This window comes from Nerophis ophidion, linkage group LG04 (genome assembly GCF_033978795.1).
Source record: "Nerophis ophidion isolate RoL-2023_Sa linkage group LG04, RoL_Noph_v1.0, whole genome shotgun sequence".
Classification (NCBI taxonomy): domain Eukaryota; kingdom Metazoa; phylum Chordata; class Actinopteri; order Syngnathiformes; family Syngnathidae; genus Nerophis; species Nerophis ophidion.
In genome coordinates, this window is record NC_084614.1 from 72518420 (window position 1) to 72531436 (window position 13017).

At 40.6% G+C, this 13017-nt stretch overlaps 1 pseudogene; it reads right to left on the reverse strand.

Moving 5' to 3' along the window:
* Window positions 1-12687, reverse strand: part of LOC133550458 (neural cell adhesion molecule 1-like) — a 662135-nt pseudogene extending 649448 nt beyond the window's left edge.
* Window positions 12688-13017: the final 330 nt, after the last annotated feature.

The following is a 13017-nucleotide window of genomic DNA, read 5'->3' on the forward strand; positions in this document are numbered from 1 at the left end:
CAAATCTTCGTTGACAGAAATGTTGAAATGTTATACATTTATTCTACAATTTTTACAACATTAGAAACCATTAGTAAATCAAAGGCTAATCTGAAGGTGACATAACTCCTGGAAATGACTGGCTTTTAATGGCCAAATGTATAGATGTGTGTATCCAAGTTAAAGAATACACACATCTATACAATTTCTGAAGGGTTAAAACCAATAAAAATCAGTTCCCAGTGGCTTATTTTATTTTTCGAAGTTTTTCTCAAAATTTTACCCATCACGCAATATCCCGAAAAACGGCTTCAAAGTGCCTGATTTACACCCTCGCTATATCCACCCGTCTATTGTCCTGTGACGTCACTGCGTGAAGCCACCAGAGACAAACATGGCGGATAGAACAGAAAGGTATAGCATAGTAGCTCGGATTCAGATTCGAATTTCAGCGCCGTAAGCAATTCAACAGATTACGCATGTATTGAAGCGGATGGTTGGAGTGTGGAGGCAGGTACCGAAAACGAAATTAAAGAAGAAACCGAAGCTTTTGAGCCATATCACGGCATGGGAGAAAGCGCGGACGAATTTGGCGATCGCCTTCTAACCAACGATTGGTATGTGTTTGTTTGGCATTAAATGTGGGTGGAGGGAAAGGCTGGATGCAAATATAGCTACAAATGAGGCACAATGATGCAATATGTACATACAGCTAGCCTAAATAGCATGTTAGCATCCATTAGCTTGCAATCATGCCGTGACCAAATATGTCTGATTAGCACACTCCACATAAGTCAATAACATCAACAAAACTCACTTTTGTGATTTCGTTGACTTTATTGTTGGAAATGCATCTCTGTTACCATGAATTGATTAACGTGGACCCCGACTTAAACAATTTGAAAAACTTATTCGGGTGTTACCATTTAGTGGTCAATTGTACGGAATATGTACTATACTGTGCAATGTACTAATAAAAGTATCAATCAATCAATCAATCAATCAAAGTCGTAGCATAGCTGTCGTAGGTAAAGTGCGCAGAACAAACGAGGGACTTTCGCATCTTTTGACCACTGGTGCAACTTGAATCCGTCTCTGTTCGTTTTGTTACACCCTCCGACAACACACCGACGAGGCGTGATGTCTCCAAGGTACCGGAAAACAGTCGAAAAAATGGAAAATAACAGAGCTGATTTGACTTGGTGTGTGTAACGTGTTTGAAAAAATGGCGTTCGGAAATCGGTTAAAAAAACATATGGTCTTTTTTCTGCAACAGCTTTTTCATTTCGGGCTCCAGTACTCTGGAATGCCCTCCCGGTAACAGTTCGAGATGCCACCTCAGTAGAAGCATTTAAGTCTCACCTTAAAACTAATTTGTATACTCTAGCCTTTATATAGACTCCCTTTTTAGACCAGTTGATCTGCCGTTTCTTTTCTTTTTCTTCCATGGCCCACTCTCCCTTGTGGAGGGGGTCCGGTCTGATCCGGTGGCCATGTACTGCTTGCCTGTGTATCGGCTGGGGACATCTCTGCGCTGCTGATCCGCCTCCGCTTGGGATGGTTTCCTGCTGGCTCCGCTGTGAACGGGACTCTCGCTGCTGTGTTGGATCCGCTTTGGACTGGACTCTCGCGACTGTGTTGGATCCATTATGGATTGAACTTTCACAGTATCATGTTAGACCCGCTCGACATCCATTGCTTTCCTCCTCTCCAAGGTTCTCATAGTCATCATTGTCACCGACGTCCCACTGGGTGTGAGTTTTCCTTGCCCTTATGTGGGCCTACCGAGGATGTCGTAGTGGTTTGTGCAGCCCTTTGAGACACTAGTGATTTAGGGCTATATAAGTAAACATTGATTGATTGATTGATATATTGACGCTTACATAGGTCTGGTAATAATGTTCCCCTTTAAAAAAAAAACGACGACGGTCTCATCCCTGTCTCTTTACTGGCCACAAAATGTAATAAAATTCCGAACTGGAAATCAATAAAAGGTAATTAAAAGGCTCAGCCTTCAAATGAGCAATACCGCCATTGGCCTTTGAATACACTCCGGCCTATCAAATAATGCGATCAATTTCTTTGACTTTCTTTCCCTCACTGCGACGCACACATGTTCTAATTATCTCCCACTTGGTTCTTTTGACTCGTTTTTCCGCCGTGACGTCTTTGAAATATTTCTGAAAAAGGTTCTGAGTCTTGCAGGGGTGCAGACAGGACACGTAGCATTAGCTGCATTAAATAAAAAATACAAAAAAGATTTAAAGCGGCCTTTTAGTTTGATTCACGGCTGAGAACCAGCTACACTGCAAAAACTCAAGTTTTCAAAAACAAGAAAAAAATAAATACAAAAATGAGGGGTATTTAATTTGAACTAAGCAAAATTATCTGCCATTATTCTCACTAATGACAAGTGCACTTTTCTTGGTAGAAAAAAAAGAGACCTTTTTGCTCAATATGTTGAAAAATATTCTTAATATCTTGACATAATGATATAAGCGCACAGCATTACATTTCTTGAAACCAGCAAACTTATACTAAAAACGAATTGATTGTTCTTAATGGAAAGGCAACAAGGCATCCGCTTGTTACTCTTGGGGTCTAATAGCCGCTCAGGAAAATCATATGGTCTAAAAACGCATTTTTCCATCGACAACATGACATCATCGTGCCAAGTCTGTGCTCTTTCAGTCAATTACTGCGCATATATATACAGCCCCGGCACCGGCCAAAATCTTTTTAATTGTCATTTTGAGGAATTTACTTGAACGTGAATGAACTATTTCTGTTTAAAATTGTTTGAAATGCTAAATGTTTAAAAATTAATTGTCAGTTTACTGTACTACTCTACAGTGGGGCAAAAAAGTAGTCACCGATTGTGCAAGTTCTCCCACTTAAAATGATGACAGAGGTCTGTAATTTTCATCAAAGGTACATTTCAACTGTGAAAGACAGAATGTGAAAAAAAAAAATCCAGGAAATCACATTGTAGGAATTTTAAAGAATATATTTGTAAATTATGGTGGAAAATATAATTCAACCATTCAAAGCTCTCACTGACGGAAGGAGGTTTTGGCTCAAAATCTCACGATACATGGCCCCATTCATTCTTTCCTTAACACGGATCAATCGTCCTGTCCCCTTAGCAGAAAAACAGCCCCAAAGCATGATGTTTCCACCCCCATGCTTCACAGTAGGCTTGGTGTTCTTGGGATGCAACTCAGTACTCTTTTTCCTCCAAACACGACGAGTTGAGTTTATACCAAAAGGATTGGGAGAATGTCATGTGGTCAGATGAAACCAAAATAGAACTTTTTGGTATAAACTCAACTCGTCGAGTTTGGAGGAAGAAGAATACTGAGTTGGTTGTGGATATTTTGGATCTTAATGAAGCAAAACACAACAAAAATGTAAAAAAAAAAAATAAAATAACAGCAAATTATGAATGCAAAGTGTAATAAACACCTACAATGTGATATGTTATCACGTAAAAATGTGCGTCCGCATCGGTTTCTGACACAGGCTGCTCTGAAAACAAACTCCGCCCACTCTGCTTTGTTTCTCGTCTGATCGGCTGTGACGTAGATTATCGTAATAACTCGAGTTACTCCCTCCGAGGTCTCAATCAAGGCTCAAGTCCTTCATTTTTCTCCCGTAGACATTTATTTCAACCACGCCTTCTTTTCGTTAACAACCATGCCAAAATAATGCCGTCAGAACTAATAAATAAGAAAAACAGAATTTACAATTAATCTGACATCAAATAAAAGAAAACACATTGATTTCACATAAATTATCCGAAAGAATCGTACCTAATTGAACTCACAAACTCCGAGGGAATAAAGTTTCTTTTAAAGCCGAGATTCTACTAACCTCTTCCATCAAATGCTTGCTCTCTCATGCTGCTTCCCTTATTCCGTCACGTTATATGTAAATAATATATAATCAACACAGTAGTTAATACTATGATTAATGTAAATTGAAAAATTAAATATGGGATATAAATAATAATTGAAGTATAATTGTTTGTACATACAGTAGTATATAATTGGTGGAGCCGCGGCTCGCAGAAACATTACCAGTTTGGGCATAATTCCTCTTATTCGTGTTAAAAACATGAATACCTTGCTCATTTAACAAAGCGGACCTTGTTTTTTTACGGCGATACGAGAGCATTTAAAGCGGAGACATGATGTCGGACATTTGGAGGGAGGACGCGGTCTCGGCCTCGGTAAGATCGTTAGCTTACCGAGCTAACAACCTAGCTAGCTAACAAGTTTCAAACAAAAGTTGCATGAAAAATAATAACATCACACGCTTGTGTGGTGTTCGGGTCTGTGGGACCCGTTTTTATTATTTTATTTAAAGAAAAAAATTATGCAATTAATTTTTCAAACAGAGACTCACTGACTTTGGCTCATTTTCTGTAAAGAACAAATTTTAGAATACATATTTAATGACCACACACCATACACACCCCCTACACATTTCTATTACATATAAGTGTCAAGTGTGGAAATTGATGTTATGTGTACCACGCACACACACACACACACACACACACACACACACACACACACACACACACACAGCAGAGTGTAGGTGGACATAACATCAGAGGGTCAAATGTGCGAGAAAATGAGAGCAGACAGTGTTGACAAACAATGTTACAACCTTGTGTGGGAACCGCAGGTGGAGAAATTGATGTTATATGTATCACGCACACACACACACACATACACACACACAGCAGAGTGTAGGTGCACAGAACATTAGAGGATCAAATGTGCGAGAAAATGAGAGCAGACAGTGTTGACAATGTGGGAACCGCAGGTGCAGAAACACAATAAATTGTTTGTCAACACTGTCTGCTCTCATTTACTCGCACATTTATATTACATATAAGAAGTGTCAAGTGTGGAAATTGATGTTCTGTGTACCACACACACACACACACACACACACACACACACACACACACACACACAGCAGAGTGTAGGTGGACATAACATCAGAGGGTCAAATGTGCGAGAAAATGAGAGCAGACAGTGTTGACAAACAATGTTACAACCTTGTGTGGGAACCGCAGGTGGAGAAATTGATGTTATATGTATCACGCACACACACACACGCAGCAGAGTGTAGGTGCACAGAACATTAGAGGATCAAATGTGCGAGAAAATGAGAGCAGACAGTGTTGACAATGTGGGAACCGCAGGTGCAGAAACACAATAAATTGTTTGTCAACACTGTCTGCTCTCATTTACTCGCACATTTATATTCCATATAAGAAGTGTCAAGTGTGGAAATTGATGTTCTGTGTACCACACACACACACACACACACACACACACACACACACACACACACACACAGCAGAGTGTAGGTGGACATAACATCAGAGGGTCAAATGTGCGGGAAAATGAGAGCAGACAGTGTTGACAAACAATGTTACAACCTTGTGTGGGAACCGCAGGTGGAGAAATTGATGTTATATGTATCACGCACACACACACACACACAGCAGAGTGTAGGTGCACAGAACATCAGAGGATCAAATGTGCGAGAAAATGAGAGCAGACAGTGTTGACAATGTGGGAACCGCAGGTGCAGAAACACAATAAATTGTTTGTCAACACTGTCTGCTCTCATTTACTCGCACATTTATATTACATATAAGAAGTGTCAAGTGTGGAAATTGATGTTCTGTGTACCACACACACACACACACACACACACACACAGCAGAGTGTAGGTGCACAGAACATCAGAGGGTCAAATGTGCGAGAAAAAGAGAGCAGACATTGTTGACAAACAATGTTGCAACCTTGTGTGGGAACCGCAGGTGCAGAAATTGATGTTATATGTATCACGCACGCACACACACACACACACACACACACACAGCAGAGTGTAGGTGCACAGAACATCAGAGGGTCAAATGTGCGAAAAAATGAGAGCAGACAGTGTTGACAAACAATGTTGCAACTTTGTGTGGGAACCGCTGGTGCAGAAACAACAAATTGTCAACACTGTCTGCTCTCATTTACTCGCACATTTCTATTACAGTACATATAAGAAGTGTCAAGTGTGGAAATTGATCTGTGTACCACACACGCGCACACACACACACACACGCACCAGAGCAGAGTGTAGGTGCACAAAACATCAGAGGGTCAAAAGTGCGAGAAAATGAGTGCAGAAAGTGTTGACAAACAATATTGCAACTTTGTTTGGGAACCGCAGGAATAAGCGGTAGGAAATGGATGGAGGTGCAGAAACACAATATATTGTTTGTCAACGCTGTCTGCTCTCATTTACTCGCACATTTCTATTACATATAAGAAGTGTCAAGTGTGGAAATTGATGTTCTGTGTACCACGCACGCACGCACACACACACACACAGCAGAGTGTAGGGTCAAATGTGCGAGAAAATGAGAGCAGACAGTGTTTACAAACAATGTTGCAACCTTGTGTGGGAACCGAAGGTGCCCATCCATCGATTTTCTACCGCTTATTCCCTTTTGGGGTCGCGGGGGGCGCTGGTGCCTATCTCAGCTACAATCAGTCGTAAGGCGGGGCACACCCTGGACAAGTTGCCACCTCATCGCTGGGCCAACACAGATACAGACAACATTCACACCACATTCACACACTAAGGCCAATTTAGTGTTGCCAGTCAACCTATCCCCAGGTGCATGTCTTTGGAAGTGGGAGGAAGCCGGAGTACCCGGAGGGAACCCACGCATTCACGGGGAGAACATGCAAACTCCACACAGAAAGAGCCCGCGCCTGGGATTGAACCCAAGACTGCAGGACCTTCGTATTGTGAGGCAGACGCACTAACCCCTCTGCCACCGTGAAGCCCGCAGGTGCAGAAACACAAAATATTGTTTGTCAACACTGTCTGCTCTCATTTTCTCGCACAATTGACCCTCTGAATGTTAAAATACTGAACAGATTTTTACCTTTTCCCAATAAGTATCCGTTCAGTATTTTAACATAAAAGTGTTTGATTGTAAGGCATTAATGCCACAAAACGCAAAGAGTCCATCAGAGCCACAAACGATGGCTGAGTAACAACAATATGAACATTACACAAGGGTGATCATTTTAGCTAAAATCAGCCAGCTAGAACTTTGTCCATCTCGATTCAGGTATGTTTTAAAGCAGCGTCAATTTGCAACACTAGTTAAATTCTAACGCTGATACCAACCATCGGAAATGTTACCTGGCTTTGTCATGATAGCAGTAATCGCTACATCCGTATTAGCAAGTGTATATTTCATAGAAAGATGATTCCAAAACTGAGTTGCACTCTTGTCTGATTTAGTATGCCACTCGGCAACTTTTGATCCGTTCTTACAGATCAGAAAACTGGTGGCAAGGGTAGGTTTTAAATTTCGGAAAATAGCGAAAATTCTGCGGTGAAATACGCTAACAAATGGAGGATAGAGTGTTTCCTGTAGGGGACAACACGGACCGCTGTAGCTACAAGCTAATGCTAGTCCATCCATTTCTACCACGCAGGAACCCGGGAATCGAGCCTAAGACCTTATCACTGCGAGGCCCAAACGCTATCCCCCGATTAATGCAACGCTAAAAAATGTTGTTGTTGTTGTTGTTGAATTAGCAACAACAACAAAAATGTTTTCGCATTTCTAGCAAAATGTTGTTGTCGGTCAATCCGGCAGTTTGGCTTGGTGTGCTTGGTTGCTAAGAAAGAGGAACACAAACGCCGGCGAAAAACGACTGCTAGCGTAGCACATTGTCGCCAAGCTGATTCCTCGTAAATCACCTTTTCTCCTTCCCTCCAAAAAGGACCCCAGGGGGAAGCCCGATTCCTCTTGTGGCGGTGTGCAGGACGCCGAGGGAAACAGGGAGCAGATGCGCCGAGGATGAAGAGGAGGTTTTGTGGCGGGTGTGGGGGTTGAAAAATAGACGGGAAAAAAGATCACCCCCCAACTCCCCCCCCCCCCCCTCGACCCCCCTTTTTTTCTGGGCAATGTAACCACAGGAGCCGTGGGATTGGAAGCTATTGTAAACACTCCATGACTATTGAGCACAGGGAACACTTTGCTGCACATTGTCAACAAGCAACCGGATTCAAACCTGCGGTTTTTCACACTAACTGATCACTAGAAAAAACAAGGAAGCAGGCCAGATCAATTGCAAGTGACCTCAGTTCCAAAACTCACTCTTTGGCAGCAGATAAAAAAAAACAGCAAAGCGCTCATGTCACGTAGAGGATTTTTGACTAGCTTTTTGTAGTGACATATTCTTAGGAAACAGTATTCTTGTCATACAGAGGCTCTTTGACGAGCTTTTTTTAGTGACACATTCTTAGAAAACAGTATTATACATATACATATATATATATAAATACTATATATATACATATATATATATATTTACATATATATATATATACATACATATATATATATATATATATATATAGTATATATATATAAATAATATATATATATATATATACATGATATATATATACACACACATATATATACACATATATGTGTATATATGTGAACATGGTAGATTTAAGCATTAAATATAATAGAACAAACAACAAATGTAGAAACGCACACTTTTACAATGGAGTTCAGGGTGCGCAACGAATTGCGAGCGCGGCACATATACATATATATATATATAAAACAGTATTATATATATATAATATATATATATATATATATATACACACACATATATATACACATGTGCATACATATACATATACACATATACATACATATACATACACATATATATATATATACACACACATGTATATATATATAGACATATATACAGTACATATATATACACATATATACATATATATACACACATATATACAGTACATATATACATATATATATATACATACATATATATATATATATATATTTTATATATATATATATACATACACACACACATCGGCTCTTTAAATGATAAATGGGTTGTACTTGTATAGCGCTTTTCTACCTTCAAGGTACTCAAAGCGCTTTGACACTACTTCCACATTTACCCATTCACACACACATTCACACACTGATGGAGGGAGCTGCCATGCAAGGCGCCAACCAGCACCCATCAGGAGCAAGGGTGAAGTATCTTGCTCAGGACACAACGGACGTGACGAGGTTGGTACTAGGTGGGATTTGAACCAGGGACCCTCGGGTTGCGCACGGCCACTCTCCCACTGCGCCACGCCGTCCCCAGCGTTTTGGTAGTGGGTTCTTAAAAACAGCAGCGTGTGCTTAGATCATATACAGGAGGGGTGTCAAATCTATTTCCATGTGGGCAGGACTGATAAAATCATGGCACAATAATAAAAAATAAAAAAACAGCTTTGAAATTATTTTTTTTGTCTTACTTTGGCCCAAAAAAAAAAAAAGACAAGGACATTCTGAAAATGAAAAGATTGCAAAATATTCGCTTGGCATAACATTTCAAGTTGATTGAAAATTCTAAAAGGAGACATTGATGCAGTTTCAAAAACACCATGAAGAACACAAGGTTTTTGGACTTCGTCTCAATATTACAATTATAGTATAAACAAACAATTGTCAAAACGACACCATGATAGCCGAATCAAAGATAACATAGCTACAAACTTCACCAATGTGAACATGGTAGATTTAAGCATTAAATAGAATAGAACAAACAACAAATGTAGAAACGCACACTTTTACAATGGAGTTCAGGGTGCGCAACGAATTGAGAGTGCGGCACATAACGCTAACAAGACTTAAGTCTTTACATCTTATTGTTTTATTTTATCCTTTGAGTGGACGTTTTACAGTGAAAAAAGGTATTGTGTGTCACTACAGCATCGGTGTGTCACCATCTGCTGCCAGCCAAAACAGGAGCAGCGCCTAAAGACAGCTGCAGTTTCCTTCATTAAACAATTGCAGCTCATTTTTATACTTAGCACACAGATCTTGCGGACCGGATTAAACGGGTTTGCGGACCGGGTCGTAGGTTTGACACCCCTAAATAGCTTTATTTGGTGATAGATTTTCAAAAAGAGCAGGGCTGTCCTGTCCTTCCCTATATATATGATCTTTGACTACTGTTTTGGTGGATAAGTAAAGACTCCTATCCCTTTAGTGAAGTAAAAATGTGAGGGTAGGACAGTTTAAGCTGTCCAAAAATGTACCACCCATGAATCTTTAAAAGCCTGGAGGCACATTAACTCCAAACTTAACTAATGTGAACATGGTAGATTTAAGCATGAAATAAAAAACGAACAATAAAGGTAGGAACGCACACTTTTACAATGGAGTCCAGGGTGCGCACGTAACTCTAACTAGACCTAACTCTTTGCATCTTACCGTTGTGTTATTTTATTCTTTGAGTGGATAATTTACAATGTGTCGCTACAGCATCAGTCTTTAAAAGCCTTGAGGCACATTAATGCCAAACTTAACCAATGTGAACATTGTAGATTTAAGCATGAAATAGAACAAACAATAAATGTACAAACAAACACTTTTACAATGGAGTCCAGGGTGCGCAACTAATTGCGAGTGCTGCACGTAACGCTAACTAGACCTAAGTCGTTGCATCTTACGTTGTGTTATTTTATTCTTTAAGTGGATAATTTAAAGTGTGTCGCTACAGCATCAGTTTGTCGCCATCTTCTGCCAGCCACAACACAAGCAACGCCTAAAGTCAGCTGCAGTTTCTTTCAATATACAATTGCAGCTCATTTTTATACCTGGCAAACTCATCTCGCGGACCGGATTAAACCTGTTCGCGGGCTGGGCTGTAGGTTTGTCACCCCTGACATAGACAATCTATAAATAGCTTTTTTTGGTGGCAGATCCTTAAAAAGAGCAGGGCAGTCCTGTCCTATGTATATGATCTTTGACTACTGTTTTGGTGAATAAGTAAATCAGAATCAGACATACTTTATTAATCTCCGAGGGGAAATTAAAATTTTCAGAACAATCCCATTCAAGATCGGACAAACGTTACAGGGAGACAGAACAGGATCGCTCATGGGTCTGCCAACTTCCGGCGCCCCTTACAAAAAAGGTGAGATACAGGTAAACAAGTAAGGGGGAATGGGAGAAAAAATAAATGATTGAAAAAAATAAAAAATGGTCTAAGGCTGGGGCCCTGGAGAGGGGGTCCAGACTGAGGCCAAGGGAAAAAACAACTTATAGCCAAACCCTCTTACACATGTGTAAGAGGGAGACATCAAACGTCAAAGTACACAAAGGAAATGAAAAACATTAAAGTAGCGGAGCTGATGCAACCAACCAAGTAAAGACTCCTATTAAGTAAAAATGTGAGGGTATGGCAGTTTTAGCAGTCCAAAAATGTACCACCCATGAATCTTTAAAAGCCTTGAGGCACATTAACTCCAAACTTAACCAATGTGAACATGGTAGATTTAGGCATGAAATAAAACGCACACTTTTACAATGGAGCCAAGGGTGTGCACGTAACTTTAACTAGACCTAAGTATTTGCATCTTACCGTTGTATTATTTTATTATTTGAGTGGATAATTTACAATGTGTCGCTACAGCATCAGTCTTTAAAAACCTTGAGGCACATTAACTCCAAACTTAACCAATGTGAACATGGTAGATTTAAGCATGAAATAGAACAATAAATGTACAAACACTTTTACAATGGAGTCCAGGGTGCACAACTAATTGCGAGCGCTGCATGTAACACTAACTCGACCTAAGTCGTTGCATCTTACCATTGTGTTATTTTATTCTTTGAGTGGATAATTTTTAGTGTGTCGCTACAGCATCAGTATGTCGCCATCTGCTGCCAGCCACAACAGAAGCAGCGCCTAAAGTCAGCTGCAGTTTCCTTCATTAAAGAATTGCAGCTCATTTTTAAACTCAGCAAACTGATCTCGCGGACCGGAATAAATATGTTTGCGGACCGGGTCGTAGGTTTGATACCCCTGATATGGACCATCTCTGAACAGGTTTTTTTGGTTGTAGATCCTTGAAAAGAGCAGGGCAGTCCTGTCCTATACATATGATCTTTGATGGATAAGTAAAAACTCCTATCCCTTTAGTGGAGTAAAAAATGTGAGGGTATGGCAGTTTCAGCTGTCCAAAAATGTTAAAAAGCCTTGAGGCACATAAAATGACAGTTTTTCTCCTAAATTGGCAACACATTATTATTCTTCAAGCATCAAAGTGGTGCACACATGTGCAAGAACCAAGCAGAACTTTCCAGACTTCACATCATGGATCATTTGTCTCTTTATGATAAACAATACAGAAGCCCATCTGGAGCTCCGCAAACGCAAGCGCACCCAAAAATAATAAATTAAAGTATTTTTTTTTTTACCAATAAAGCCCCCATTAATGCGTCATTTTAGCTGAAACTTTTCGGGTGCGTGTTGCATTCAAGGTGCCTCGGACGGAGGATGGGACAGAAGAGGAAGCCGCAATTCAAAGCATCCTTAAGGAGGAAAATGTGACAAAAACTCACCTGCGCAGGTGATGAAGAGCAATCCCAAGAGGAGGTTCCTTATTTGAAGCATCTTTTGGTCGGATAGTGTCCTTTTTTGTTGTTTTTTCAGAAAACAGCTGAGAGGATGTAGCTCGGTGCTCCTTGCACGGACTGCGCGCAACAATGAGTGACAAGCAGCAGCAGCAGCGGCGGCGGCGGCGGCACAGCAGCAGCCGAAGCACTCACACGTCAACACAGGCGCGCCAGCTCAATTGGTAACAGTGCGATTACTCCGCCCGGTGGCCCCGCTCTTGCACAGCATGCCGGAGGAGGCGGAGGAGGGGGCGGTGACAAAGTAGTGCACGGAGACAGCAGATGGTCCACTAATTCGGATTATAGAGCTGGTGCGAACTGGCACGTTGGGGGCTTCGGGGGGGAGGACATTATCCAGACAACTACTGGATAATAAAAGTATTAAAAAGTCATAATAATGAAACAATTGTTTCAATATTAAAAGCGATGACGATCAAGCCTGCATTATATTAACTAGCAAAGAGGGCACTGCCCCACCACAG